Below are 14,113 nucleotides of genomic sequence, written 5' to 3'. Positions count from 1 at the left end.
CCCCTCCACAGCATGTCTTTTTCCTGGTTCTCTCCCTCAGCCCCAACCAGTCCCAGCAGAAGACTGCCCCTCCCTGAGCCTGGTTCTGCTGGAGGTTTCTTCCTGTTAAAGGGAGTTTTTCCTTCCCACTGTAGCCAAGTGCTTGCTCACAGGGGGGTCGTTTTGACCGTTGGGGTTTTACATAATTATTGTATGGCCTTGCCTTACAATATAAAGCGCCTTGGGGCAACTGTTTGTTGTGATTTGGCGCTATATAAAAAAAATTGATTGAATTGACGATGTACGTAAGTATTCACAACCTTTGCCATGAAGCTCAAAATTGAGCTGGGGTACATCCTGGTTCCCCTGATCATTCTTGAGACATTTCTACAGCTTACAGAAATGGAAAACAGCTGGGGCAACACAGAATAGGTGCTGAAAAGTTTAAGGTGCTAAAGACATAGAAAAAGACTAATGTTTCGATGTGCAAATAACATCTTCATCAGAGTCTTGAAAAGACCTGGATGGTACAGCCCCTAAATACTAACAGAAGCCAGGTGTCATGATGCATAAAGGGGGAGTGACCATCCGTCAATCAAGGCACTCACTCAATTTATAATTCATAATTAGAGACACACCATCCCAATTAAAAAAGAACACGCATAAAAAAAAAAGACAGTAACCCAGAGGGAAAAAAAAAACAAAACATAAATATTAATGTTAAAGAAAACAAGTTAAGCTCAATTCTTCATTCAAACCAAACAGCTCCAAAGTACCCAAAGTATAAATCCAAAATGCTTCTCTACATAAAAGTTTTTTTAATGATGTCACCTCCTCTGGGTGGGACTGTAATTTTCTCAATCCCCCAGAATTTTAAAGATGCTGGAGAGCCATGACCGGCCTGTTTATAATGCCTCGCCATGGCATAAGTTAAGATTCTGAGTACGGATTGCTGTTTTATGTTTCGTAGTGATGGGTAGATGAGGCGTCATGAAGCGTTTTGACACATTGCCAAACTGTATTGATACAGTATTGCCCTCTGCCAGGTATCTCTGCACCTCCTGGATGGCATCAGCTGTGGCACTTTTGGTCTGCCTGCCACTTTGACATCGAGATGATGCCAAAGGTTATCTAACAACCAACAAATTGGCATTTTAGTACATGATTTCCAAACAACAATAATGCTGAATAACATGACTGAAGTGGTTGCAGACAGCTGTTGTGAAGACGGTCCCGGCTGGGCTCATTTGTACATCCGATTACAGACGCACATTCTGACCGCAGTCTGCTGATGGCCTCAATGCACTTGGAGAAACTGCGGAACTCGGGTGATTTAAATCTGGGGTCTAGAAGTGTTGCTTAGGCGTTGACAGATACGCTTCCTTATAAACACAGTTTGGCACGTTAGTCTCTTCTTCTTGTCTTTCGGCTGTTCCCGTTAGGGGTCGCCACAGCAGATCAATCGTTTCCATCTCACCCTGTCCTCTGTATCTTCCTCTGTCACACCAACCACCTGCATGTCCTCTCTCAGCACATCCATGAACCTCCTCTTTGGTCTCCCTCTTCTCCTCCTGCCTGGTGGCATCCTTCTCCCTATATACCTTGGGTCCCTCCTCGCACATGTCCAAACCATCTCAATCTCGCCTCTCTGACTTTGTCTCCAAACCGTCCCACCTGAGCTGTCCCTCTGATATGTTCATTCCTAATCTTGTCCATTCTTGTCACTCCAAAGAGAATCTCAACATCTTCAGCTCTGCCACCTGTCTTTTGTTAGTGCCACTGTCTCTAAACCATACCAACATATCTGGTCTCACTACTGTTTTGTAAACTTTCCCCTTCACTCTTGCTGATATTCTTCGGTCACAAATCACTCCTGCCACCTTTCTCCACCCACTCCACCCTGCCTGCACTCTCTTCACCTTTCTACCACACCCTCCATTACTTTGAACAGTTGACCCCAAATATTTAAACTCATCTACTTTCACCACTTCTACTCCTTGTAACTGCACTATTCCACTGGGCTCTGTTGTGAAAGTGTAGGAACACGGACCCACAACAGGGGGCGCAAATGAACGGACAATGGAGGAATCAAATAACACTGTTTTTACTGTTGTGAAAACAGGCACAACAACACAGCCGATTACAATATGAGACTGAGTCCAATAACAACGGTGTCGTGTGGGCAGGCTCGACGATAGGAGACGTCTGTCCAAGTCGAACCGGAACCAACCCGATTTCCTCTGCCACCGAACCCCGGGAATACTGGAGCCGCCAAGTCCCGAATCCCCAGGTGGCCACTGCCTCCGCTCGTCGGATCCGGTACTGCTGGCAAGGAACAAAAACAGTCAGGTGTGGATGCGGCTGCACCCAGTAACACGGAGGGTGGAGAGTCCACCTCCACCTCTCGTTAACAACGATACAGGAGTGTAGGAAGGTGAGTACTTATCCAAAAGTCGTTCAGTAGTCAGCTGTCCTACAAATGCTCCACAAGAAATACAACAATGGTTAGTTATATGTATGGGCAGAGATTGTTACCTCTTTGGTCGGCGATATCTCGGCAAATGAGGTGGAGATGCCGTCCTGCTGATATACCTCTGTATGATTGGGATCAGCTGTCTCCAGTGATGGATGACAGCTGTCGTCCTGGCTGCTCCCGTAAGGCGGCAGCGCCTCCGGTGCCTGGAGCCCGCACTCCAGGCAGGGCGGCACTCTAGTGGTGGTGGGCCAGCAGTACCTCCTCTTCAGCGGCCACACAACAGGACCCCCCCCTCACGGGCGCCTCCTGGCGCACGACGGGTTTGTCAGGGTGGCGACGGTAGAAGTCGGCCAGGAGGGCCGGGTCCAGGATGAAGCCCTTCTTCACCCAGGAGCGTTCTTCGGGGCCGTACCCCTCCCAGTCCACCAGATACTGAAAACCCCGGCCCATTCGTCGGACGTCGAGGAGCCGGCGCACGGTCCAAGCCGCTCTCCGTCGATGATCCGGGCAGGAGGTGGCGCCGGACCCGGAGTGCAGAGGGGTGAGGTGTGATGGGGTTTAATCCTGGAGACGTGGAATACTGGATGAATCCGCAGTGAGGCCGGAAGCTGGAGCCTCACTGCGGCGGGATTGATGACCTTGAGTATCTTGTAAGAGCCGATGTATTGTTCTTGCAGTTTTGGGGAGTCCACTTGAAGGGGAATGTCCTTGGTGGACAACCACACTTCCTGCCCAGGATGATACGTGGGAGCCGGGGCCCGCCGCCGGTCTGCATGGTTCTTCGCCCCTCGTCCGGGCCTTTAACAAAGCAGAACGGGCGGCACGCCAACACCCGACGGCACTTCGTAGGTGGGCCTGGACCGAGGGCACACCGACCTCCCCCTCAACCACCGGAAACAACGGGGGTTGATACCCCAAGCACACCTCGAAAGGGGAGAGGCCGGTGGCTGACGACACTTGACTGTTGTGGGCGTACTCGATCCAGGCCAGGTGGGTACTCCAGGGCCGTCGGGTGCGCGGCTGTCACACAGCGTAGGGGTCTGCATCTGGTTGGCCCGTTTCTGCTTGTCCGTTGGTCTGGGGGTGATACCCGGACGAGAGACTGACCGTGGCCCCCAGTTCCCGGCAAAAGCTCCTCCAAACATGCGAGGAGAACTGGGGACCGCGATCGGAGACGATGTCTGATGGTATCCCATGCAGACGGACGACGTGGTGGACTAGGAGGTCCGCTGTCTCCTGGGCCGTTGGTAGCTTCGGGAGGGCCACGAAGTGGGCCGCCTTGGAGAATCGGTCCACTATCGTGAGAATGACGGTGTTTCCCTGGGACGGCGGGAGACCCGTGACAAAATCCAGGCCGATGTGAGACCAGGGGCGATGAGGCACGGGCAGCGGCTGTAGAAATCTTGATGTCTTGCGGTGGTTGGCCTTGCCCCTGGCGCAGGTGGTACAGGCCTGGATGTAACCCCGGACGTCGGCCTCCAGGGACGCCCACCAGAAGCGCTGCCAGACGACTGCCACGGTTCTTCGCACCCCAGGATGACAGGAGAGCTTAGAACCGTGACAGAAGTCCAGAACTGCAGCCCTGGCTTCTGGTGGGACGTAGAGTTTGTTCTTCGGTCCGGTTCCGGGGTCCGGGTCTCGTGTCAGGGCCTCCCGGACGGTCTTCTCCACGCCCCAGGTGAGGGCCGGCCACGATAGCGGACTCCGGGATGATGGGATCCGGGGGATCCGACGACTCCGTTTTGACCTCATCTTCATGTACCCGGGACAAAGCATCCGATCTTCGGTTTTTGGTCCCGGGACGGTAGGTGATCCGGAAGTCAAAACGGCCGAAGAACAGTGACCAGCGGGCTTGCCTGGGATTCAGCCGCTTGGCGGTCCTGATATACTCCAGGTTCCGGTGGTCAGTGAAAACCGTGAATGGCACAGACGTTCCCTCCAACAGATGTCTCCACTCCTCAAGAGCCTCTTTCACCGCAAGGAGCTCTCGATTGCCGACGTCATAGTTCCGTTCGGCTGGGGTCAACCTGCGGGAAAAATAGGCACACGGGTGAAGGACCTTATCGGTCTTCCCGCTCTGGGACAGCACGGCTCCTATCCCTGAGTCCGAGGCGTCCACTTCAACCACTAACTGGCGACTAGGATCGGGCTGCACTAGAACAGGTGCAGACGAGAAGCGCCGTTTCAACTCCTTGAATGCGGCATCGCACCGATCCGACCAGGTGAAGGGGACTTTTGGTGAGGTCAGGGCTGTCAGGGGGCTAACTACCTGACTGTAGCCCTTAATGAACCTCCTGTAGAAATTAGCAAAGCCTAGGAACCGTTGCAACTTCCTACGGCTTGTGGGTTGGGGCCAGTCTCTCACCGCCGCAACCTTGGCCGGATCAGGAGCGACGGAGTTGGAGGAGATAATGAACCCCAAGAAGGACAAAGACGTGCGGTGGAACTCACACTTCTCGCCCTTCACAAACAGCCGGTTCTCCAACAACCGCTGCAGGACCTGACGTACATGCCGGACATGAGTCTCAGGATCCGGAGAAAAGATGAGTATATCGTCTAGATATACGAAGACGAACCGGTGCAGGAAATCCCGCAAGACATCATTAACTAATGCTTGGAATGTCGCAGGGGCGTTTGTGAGGCCGCACGGCATGACCAGGTACTCAAAGTGACCTAAGGGGGTGTTAAATGCCGTTTTCCACTCGTCTCCCTTACGGATCCGAACCAGATGATACGCATTCCTAAGATTGAGCTTGGTGAAGATTTGGGCTCCATGCAGGGGTGTGAACACCGAATCCAACAGGGGCAACGGGTATCGGTTGCGAACCGTGATTTCGTTCAGCCCCCTATAATCAATGCATGGACGAAGTCCGCCGTCTTTTTTACCCACAAAAAAGAAACCTGCGCCCATCGGGGAGGTGGAATGCCGGATCAACCCGGCAGCTAATGAGTCCCGGATGTAGGTCTCCATTGATTTGCGCTCAGGCTGTAAGAGGTTGTACAGCCTACTGGACGGGAACTCACTGCCCGGAACCAAATCAATGGCACAATCATACGGACGGTGGGGGGGGAAGTGTGAGAGCCAGATCCTTGCTGAACACGTCGACAAGGTCGTGGTACTCCACCGGCACCGTCCCCAGATTGGGCGGGACTCTGACCTCCTCCTTAGCTTGGGAGCCGGGAGGAATCGAGGAACCTAGACACACCCGATGGCAGGTCTCGCTCCACTGAACCACTACCCCGGACGGCCAATCGATCCGGGATTGTGCTTCAACATCCAGGGAAATCCTAAAACCACACGGGAGGTGGCCTGAGTCACAAAAAACTCGATCACCTCCCGGTGATTTCCTGACACCACCAGAGTTAGAGGTGGTGTCTTATGCGTGATCGGAGGGAGTAGGGAGCCATCTAGTGCCCGAACCTGTACAGGCGAGGTAAGCGCCACCAGAGGGAGCCCTATCTCCCTGGCCCATCTGCTGTCCAACAGATTCCCCTCAGAGCCCGTGTCCACCAGTGCTGGGGCCTTCAGGGTTGAGTCCTCATAAAGGATCATAACTGGGAGTCGTGTGGCAATGTGGGTGTGTCCCACGTGAATGTCTCGGCCCACCCCTAGCCCAGTTTCTAGGGGGCGGGCGTTGGAGTTTAACCGCTCGGGGCAGTTTCTCATATGGTGCTCTATTGCACCACAAACAAAACAAGCTCCGTGGGCCCGTCTCCTCTGTGCATCTGGTGCCCTAAATGTTGCCCTACTCGTGTCCATAGCTTTGTCAGCAGGGGGAGCTGTGGCCCCACGGAGCACAGGGGCCGTGGAGCGTGGGGAAGGCGGAGCGCGGTCGGAACCGGAAGGAAGAGGGACGGCGCGTGCCCGGCTACGCCCTTCGTCACGTTCCCGCCGACGTTCTTCTAACCGGTTGTCTAACCGTATGACAAGATTGATGAGCTCATCTAAATCCCGCGGTTCGTCCTTAGCCACCAGGTGCTCCTTAAGAACCAAAGACAGTCCGTTTACAAAGGCGGCGCGGAGGGCAGTGCTATTCCAGCCGGACCTCGCAGCCGCAATGCGGAAGTCGACTGCATAGGCAGCTGCGCTCCGACGCCCCTGTCTCATTGACAGTAGCACGGTTGAAGTGGTTTCTCCTCTATTAGGGTGATCGAACACGGTTCTGAGCTCCCTTACAAACCCATCATATGTCAGAAGGAGCCGTGAATTCTGCTCCCAGAGCGCTGTAGCCCAAGCGCGTGCCTCACCGCGAAGCAGGTTTATTACATAAGCTACTTTGCTAGCATCAGTCGCGTACATGACGGGACGCTGTGCGAAGACGAGCGAGCACTGCATAAGAAAATCTGCGCACGTCTCCACACAGCCTCCGTACGGTTCTGGGGGGCTCATGTAAGCTTCAGGGGAAGGTGGGTGGGGTCGTTGAACGACCAGTGGAACATCGCTGTTACGCACAGGGTCGACGGGAGGGAGAGCCGCAGCGGCGCCCGGGGGGCGCGCTTCCACTTGTGCGGCGAGAGCCTCCACCCTGCGGTTCAGGAGGACGTTCTGCTCGGTCATTAAATCCATCCGAGTCGTGAAAGCGGTGAGGATCCGCTGCAACTCACCGATCACCCCTCCCGAGGACGCCTGCGCGTCCTGTTCTTCCATTGGCCGTTCAACAGCAAGTTGACGCCCCTCGGGATCCATGACGCTGGCCGAGATATCCTGTTGTGAAAGTGTAGGAACACGGACCCACAACAGGGGGCGCAAATGAACGGACAATGGAGGAATCAAATAACACTGTTTTTACTGTTGTGAAAACAGGCACAACAACACAGCCGATTACAATATTGAGACCGAGTCCAATAACAACGGTGTCGTGTGGGCAGGCTCGACGATAGGAGTCGTCTGTCCAAGTCGAACCGGAACCAACCCGATTTCCTCTGCCACCGAACCCCGAGAATACTGGAGCCGCCAAGTCCCGAATCCCCAGGTGGCCACTGCCTCCGCTCGTCGGATCCGGTACTGCTGGCAAGGAACAAAAACAGTCAGGTGTGGATGCGGCTGCACCCAGTAACACGGAGGGTGGAGAGTCCACCTCCACCTCTCGTTAACAACGATACAGGAGTGTAGGAAGGTGAGTACTTATCCAAAAGTCGTTCAGTAGTCAGCTGTCCTACAAATGCTCCACAAGAAATACAACAATGGTTAGTTATATGTATGGGCAGAGATTGTTACCTCTTTGGTCAGGCGATATCTCGGCAAATGAGGTGGAGATGCCGTCCTGCTGATATACCTCCGTATTGACTGGGATCAGCTGTCTTCAGTGATGGATGACAGCTGTCGTCCTGGCTGCTCCCGTAAGGCAGCAGCGCCCTCCGGTGCCTGGAGCCCGCACTCCAGGCAGGGCACCCTCTAGTGGTGGTGGACCTCCTCTTCAGCGGCCCACACAACAGGCTCCCTCTCATTCACACACATGTACTCAGTCTTGCTTCTACTGACTTTCATTCCCCTTCTCTCCAAAGCATATCTCCACTTCTCCAGACTAGACTCAACTTGCTCTCTACTCTCACTACAGATCACAATGTCATCTGCAAACATCATAGTCCATGGGGACTCCTGTCTGATCTCATCTGTCAACCTGTCCATCACCACAGCAAACAAGAAAGGACTCAGAGCTGATCCTTGGTGTAATCCCACCTCCACCTTGAATGAGTCTGTCATTCCGACTGCACATCTCACCGCTGTCACATTATTCTTGTACATGTCCTGCACTACCCTAACATACTTCTCTGCCACTCCAGACTTCCTCATACAATGCCACAACTATTCTCTTGGCACCCTATCATAAGCTTGTAACTCAATGTAACTCTTTCTGTCCTTCTCTGTACTTTTCCAACAGTATTCTCAGAGCAAACATTGCATCTGTAGTGCTCTCTCGGCATGAAACCATATTGCTGCTCACAGATCTTCACCTGTTTTCTAAGCCTAGCTTCTACTACTCTTTCCCATAACTTCATGCTGTGGCTGATCAGCTTTATGCCTTTCCACTCTTCATCCTCTTCATAGCAGCCCTCACTTCATCCTTGCTAATCTCTTTTACTTCCTGATTTACTCTCACCACATAATCCAGCCTTTTCTCTCGCTCATTTTCTTTATTCATCAACTCTTCAAAATATTCCCTCCACCTTCTCAGCACACTCCTCACTTGTCAGCACATTACCATGTGCATCTTTTACCACCATAACCTGCTGCACATCCTTTCCAGCTCTGTCCCTTTGTCTGGCCAATCGGTACAAGTCCTTTTCTCCTTCCTTACTATTCAACTTCTTGTGCAGCTCGCAATATGCCTTTTCCTTTGCTTTTGCCACTTCTCTTCTCGCCTTACGCCGCATCTCCTTGTACTCCTGTCTACTTTCTTCATCTCTCCGACTATCCCAAACTTTTTCGCCAACCTCTTTCTCCTTATGCTTTCCTGGACCTCTTCATTCCACCACCAAGTCTCCTTGTCTTCCTTCCACTGTCCAGATGTCATACCCAGTACTGCCCTAGCTGTCTCCCTCACCACATCTGCAGTACTTTTCCAGTTGTCCAAAATTGCTTCCCCTCCAACTAGTGCTTCTCTCACCTGCTCGCTAAATTTCACACAACAGTCTTCCTCCTTCAGCTTCCACCATCTGATCGTTTGTTGAGCTCTCACTCTCTTCTTCTTCTTTACCTCTAAAGTCATCCTACAACCATCCTATGCTGTCTAGTGACACTCTCTCCTGCTACCACCTTACAGTCTGATTTCTTTTAGCTTGCATCTCCTATAAAGAATGTAGTCCACCTGTGTGCACCTTCCTCCACTCTTATGTTACCCTGTGCTCCTCCCTTTTCTTAAAGTAGGTATTCACCACAGCCATTTCAATCCTTTTTGCAAAATCAACTACCATCTGTCCTTCCCCATTCCTATCCTTGATACCATATCTACCCATTACTTCCTCATCACCTCTGTTCCCTTCACCAACATGCCCATTGAAGTCTGCTCCTATCACCACTCTTTCATGCTTGGGCACACTCTCCACCACCTCATCTAACACACTCCAGAAATCTTCTTTCCCCTTCATCTCACAACCTACCTGTGGGGCATATACACTGATGATATTCATCATCACCCCTTCAATTTCCAACTTCACACTCATCACCCTGTCAGACACTCGCTTAACCTCCAACACACTTTTAACATACTCTTCCTTTAAAATGACCCCAACACCATTTCTCTTCCTGTCCTCACCATGGTACAACAACTTGTACCCACCGCCGATGCTCCTGCTGTTACTTCCCTTCCACTTGGTCTCTTGCACACACAATATGTCTACCTTTCTCCTCTCCATCATATCGGCCAGCTCTATCCCTTTACCAGTCATACTACCAACATTCAAAGTCCCCACTCTCATTTCCACCCTTCTAGTTTTCTTCTTCTCCCGCTGTTCATGGCAACGTTTTCCTCCTCTTCTTCATCGTCTTTGCCCAGCAGTAGCCCAATTTCCACCGGCACCCTGTTGGGCAATAGCACCGGTGGCGGACGTTGTTAACCCGGGCCACGACCGATCCGGTATGGGAATTCGATTCTGAGTCTGCATAGTTGGGTTGGCTTGTTTTACGCCGGATGCCCTTCCTGACGCAACCCTCCTCATTTATCCGGGCTTGGGACCGGCACTCAGAATGTACTGGCTGCACACCCCATGTGGCTGAGTTTGGCACGTTAGTGTTAATTCAAAACAGCTCCTTGTATTGGTCACGTGACTTTCTTAAAGTGATACACGCACCGACACGAGGTTTTGCTCTGAGCTCGACGCATGTGCCGACACATTGGTGTTGCCGGACCCATCAATAATGTTCAGCTATCCGTTATTTGAGTTGATGTTTTGTTTGGCCTATATATGCCAATCCACAAGAACATTTTAGAAGGTATACTACGTGCAAGGTTGGGTAGGATTACTTTGAAGGAATACATGTATGTATGTACATACATTTGGATTACTTGTAATCTGATTACATTTCAAAGTAATCCTACCCAACCTTGACTATGTGTGTAGTGTTACAGTTGATAAAAGAAGAAATGGAATATTGCTTACCAGTACAGGGATGAGAGAAGCATTTCACGTTGGTGTAATTAGAACGTTGTACACAATTACTGCATCTAAAGAAACCTTTCGGTGGACTGGAAAGGCAAGTAGTCGAGACAGCACGTCTGAATAGAAATTTGGGTGGCTCAGCACAGATGTCTTTAAGTGTCTGATCACTCTTAAGAACATGCCAATATTTGTAAATTGTGTTTTTTATTCTTCCCACTAGTGGAGTATACCAGGTAGAAAAAAAAACAATTTAGATGTTGAAGATTTATATTTCTTCTTAAGTAAAGAGGCATGATCAGTATTTAGAGTTCTGTCCCATGCTTTGACGATATCAGTTTTATCATAACCACGTTGTTCAAACTGATGTGCTAAAAGAGCTGCTTTTGACATAAAATCAGTACTACAGTTTCTTTTAACTCGCAAAAACTGACCCACTGGTATGTTACAAACTAAATGAGATGGATGATTACGGTCTGCTCTCAATAAAGTGTTTCTACTAAGTTGTTTACAGTAAATAGTAGATTGCAAAGAATTTTTACCATCCTTATAAACAGTGAGATCTAAGAAGTCAGTGGAGTGAAAATTATAATTCATAGTGGAAGAAACAAAATCTGTGGTGGAATTGACATAATTCAAAAATTAATGTAACTCATCAAATGTGGCCCTCCAAATTAAGGACATCATCAATATACCTACGCCATAATGATATTTTGGAGTGGAAAGGGTTATTTTCAATACCGAAGTCGTGTTTCTCTTCCCAAAAACCCATCACCAAACAGGCGTACGATGGAGCAAAAGCATTCCCCATAGCAGTTCCCTGTAATTGTAAATAATATTTACCAGAATATTTGAAAAAGATTAGATAAAACGATCTCAACCAAATTATCAAGAAATTCTGAAGGTGGCAACACATCAATCAATCAAATCAATTTTTTTATATAGCGCCAAATCACAACAAACAGTTGCCCCAAGGCGCTTTATATTGTAAGGCAAGGCCATACAATAATTATGTAAAACCCCAACGGTCAAAACGACCCCCTGTGAGCAAGCACTTGGCTACAGTGGGAAGGAAAAACTCCCTTTTAACAGGAAGAAACCTCCAGCAGAACCAGGCTCAGGGAGGGGCAGTCTTCTGCTGGGACTGGTTGGGGCTGAGGGAGAGAACCAGGAAAAAGACATGCTGTGGAGGGGAGCAGATATCGATCACTAATGATTAAATGCAGAGTGGTGCATACAGAGCAAAAAGAGAAAGAAACAGTGCATCATGGGAACCCCCCAGCAGTCTACGTCTATAGCAGCATAACTAAGGGATGGTTCAGGGTCACCTGATCCAGCCCTAACTATAAGCTTTAGCAAAAAGGAAAGTTTTAAGCCTAATCTTAAAAGTAGAGAGGGTGTCTGTCTCCCTGATCTGAATTGGGAGCTGGTTCCACAGGAGAGGAGCCTGAAAGCTGAAGGCTCTGCCTCCCATTCTACTCTTACAAACCCTAGGAACTACAAGTAAGCCTGCAGTCTGAGAGCGAAGCGCTCTATTGGGGTGATATGGTACTACGAGGTCCCTAAGATAAGATGGGACCTGATTATTCAAAACCTTATAAGTAAGAAGAAGAATTTTAAATTCTATTCTAGAATTAACAGGAAGCCAATGAAGAGAGGCCAATATGGGTGAGATATGCTCTCTCCTAGTCCCCGTCAGTACTCTAGCTGCAGCATTTTGAATTAACTGAAGGCTTTTTAGGGAACTTTTAGGACAACCTGATAATAATGAATTACAATAGTCCAGCCTAGAGGAAATAAATGCATGAATTAGTTTTTCAGCATCACTCTGAGACAAGACCTTTCTGATTTTAGAGATATTGCGTAAATGCAAAAAAGCAGTCCTACATATTTGTTTAATATGCGCTTTGAATGACATATCCTGATCAAAAATGACTCCAAGATTTCTCACAGTATTACTAGAGGTCAGGGTAATGCCATCCAGAGTAAGGATCTGGTTAGACACCATGTTTCTAAGATTTGTGGGGCCAAGTACAATAACTTCAGTTTTATCTGAGTTTAAAAGCAGGAAATTAGAGGTCATCCATGTCTTTATGTCTGTAAGACAATCCTGCAGTTTAGCTAATTGGTGTGTGTCCTCTGGCTTCATGGATAGATAAAGCTGGGTATCATCTGCGTAACAATGAAAATTTAAGCAATACCGTCTAATACTGCCTAAGGGAAGCATGTATAAAGTGAATAAAATTGGTCCTAGCACAGAACCTTGTGGAACTCCATAATTAACTTTAGTCTGTGAAGAAGATTCCCCATTTACATGAACAAATTGTAATCTATTAGACAAATATGATTCAAACCACCGCAGCGCAGTGCCTTTAATACCTATGGCATGCTCTAATCTCTGTAATACAATTTTATGGTCAACAGTATCAAAAGCAGCACTGAGGTCTAACAAACTACATGGTGAGGTATGCATGTATACAGACTTTGTACATCCAAAGACACAAAGATATCATCACTTGCACAATTCCAATTATTGATTAAGTTTCAAGTATCAATAGTATCCCCAAGATACAAAGGTAAACTGTGAACAAATTTTCCCAGAAAAAAAACAAAAAACAAACAAATTGTGAAAGGGGTTCAGTAAGACTCCCTATCCCAGAGACAATAGGTCGTAAAGGGGGATCATTGAATTGTTTATGAATCTTGGGTAAACCATAGAATACTGGACAAGGGTATTCACTTAAAAGAAAAGCCTTCTCTGTCAAGGCTCGAGGATGCATGGCACAGAATATGGGAGGCACAAAATGCAGACTCGAGGAAAAGGTGTTATAAGTAGAAAATATAATCTATCATTTTCACCAGCAGGGGTATGGTACACGGAAAGGCAGGCAGCGAAACAGAGGTATAGACAAGTGCGAGGCAAAAAACGTGGTCAAGACAGGCTGGGTTCAAAAACACTGAGATACTGTATCATAAGCCGAGGCAACAATTGGGTCCGGTAAACAAACCAAGGTCGAAACACACTGAGGCAGAAAAAAAGACAAAATCAAGACAAAAACCAATCCCACCGAAGGGCTACCTGAAAGGATCCCCGATGCCAAAAACCGAAACAGAAAACCTGCCCAGGGGGAGACAGTCCACAGTCAAAACCACAACCGGGGGATCGACTAAGACAGACCAACACCAAAAGCAGGAGGGCAACCATGAAAACCAAAGGTTCCCAACTTCTTGGGGAAACGGTGGGCAAAATGACCAGAAGCCAGGGCAGGGATAGAGGAAGACCTAAAGGGAGAAGCAGGAGTCAAAACCTCAGAAAAACCAGACCCCTTACTGGGAACAAATCGTTGGGGACCAACATAGCGGGCGGGACAAATTAAAGAAATAATGGACCGAAAAGCCATGTGTGCCTACGTCTGGAATGAAAACATAAAGCGGAGAATCAAAAGAAACAAAAAACCAGCCACCAAAAACCAAGTAACCCACCAAAAAAAAAAAAAGAAAAAAAAAAAGAACAACCAACTGAGTAAAGGAGGGACAGGCGAAAAACAAAGGGGACCTGAA

The sequence above is a fragment of the Thalassophryne amazonica genome, chromosome 3 (genome assembly GCF_902500255.1).
Source record: "Thalassophryne amazonica chromosome 3, fThaAma1.1, whole genome shotgun sequence".
Taxonomy (NCBI): domain Eukaryota; kingdom Metazoa; phylum Chordata; class Actinopteri; order Batrachoidiformes; family Batrachoididae; genus Thalassophryne; species Thalassophryne amazonica.
The sequence above is the reverse complement of the archived record's forward strand: the minus strand, read 5'-3'. Positions refer to the sequence as shown.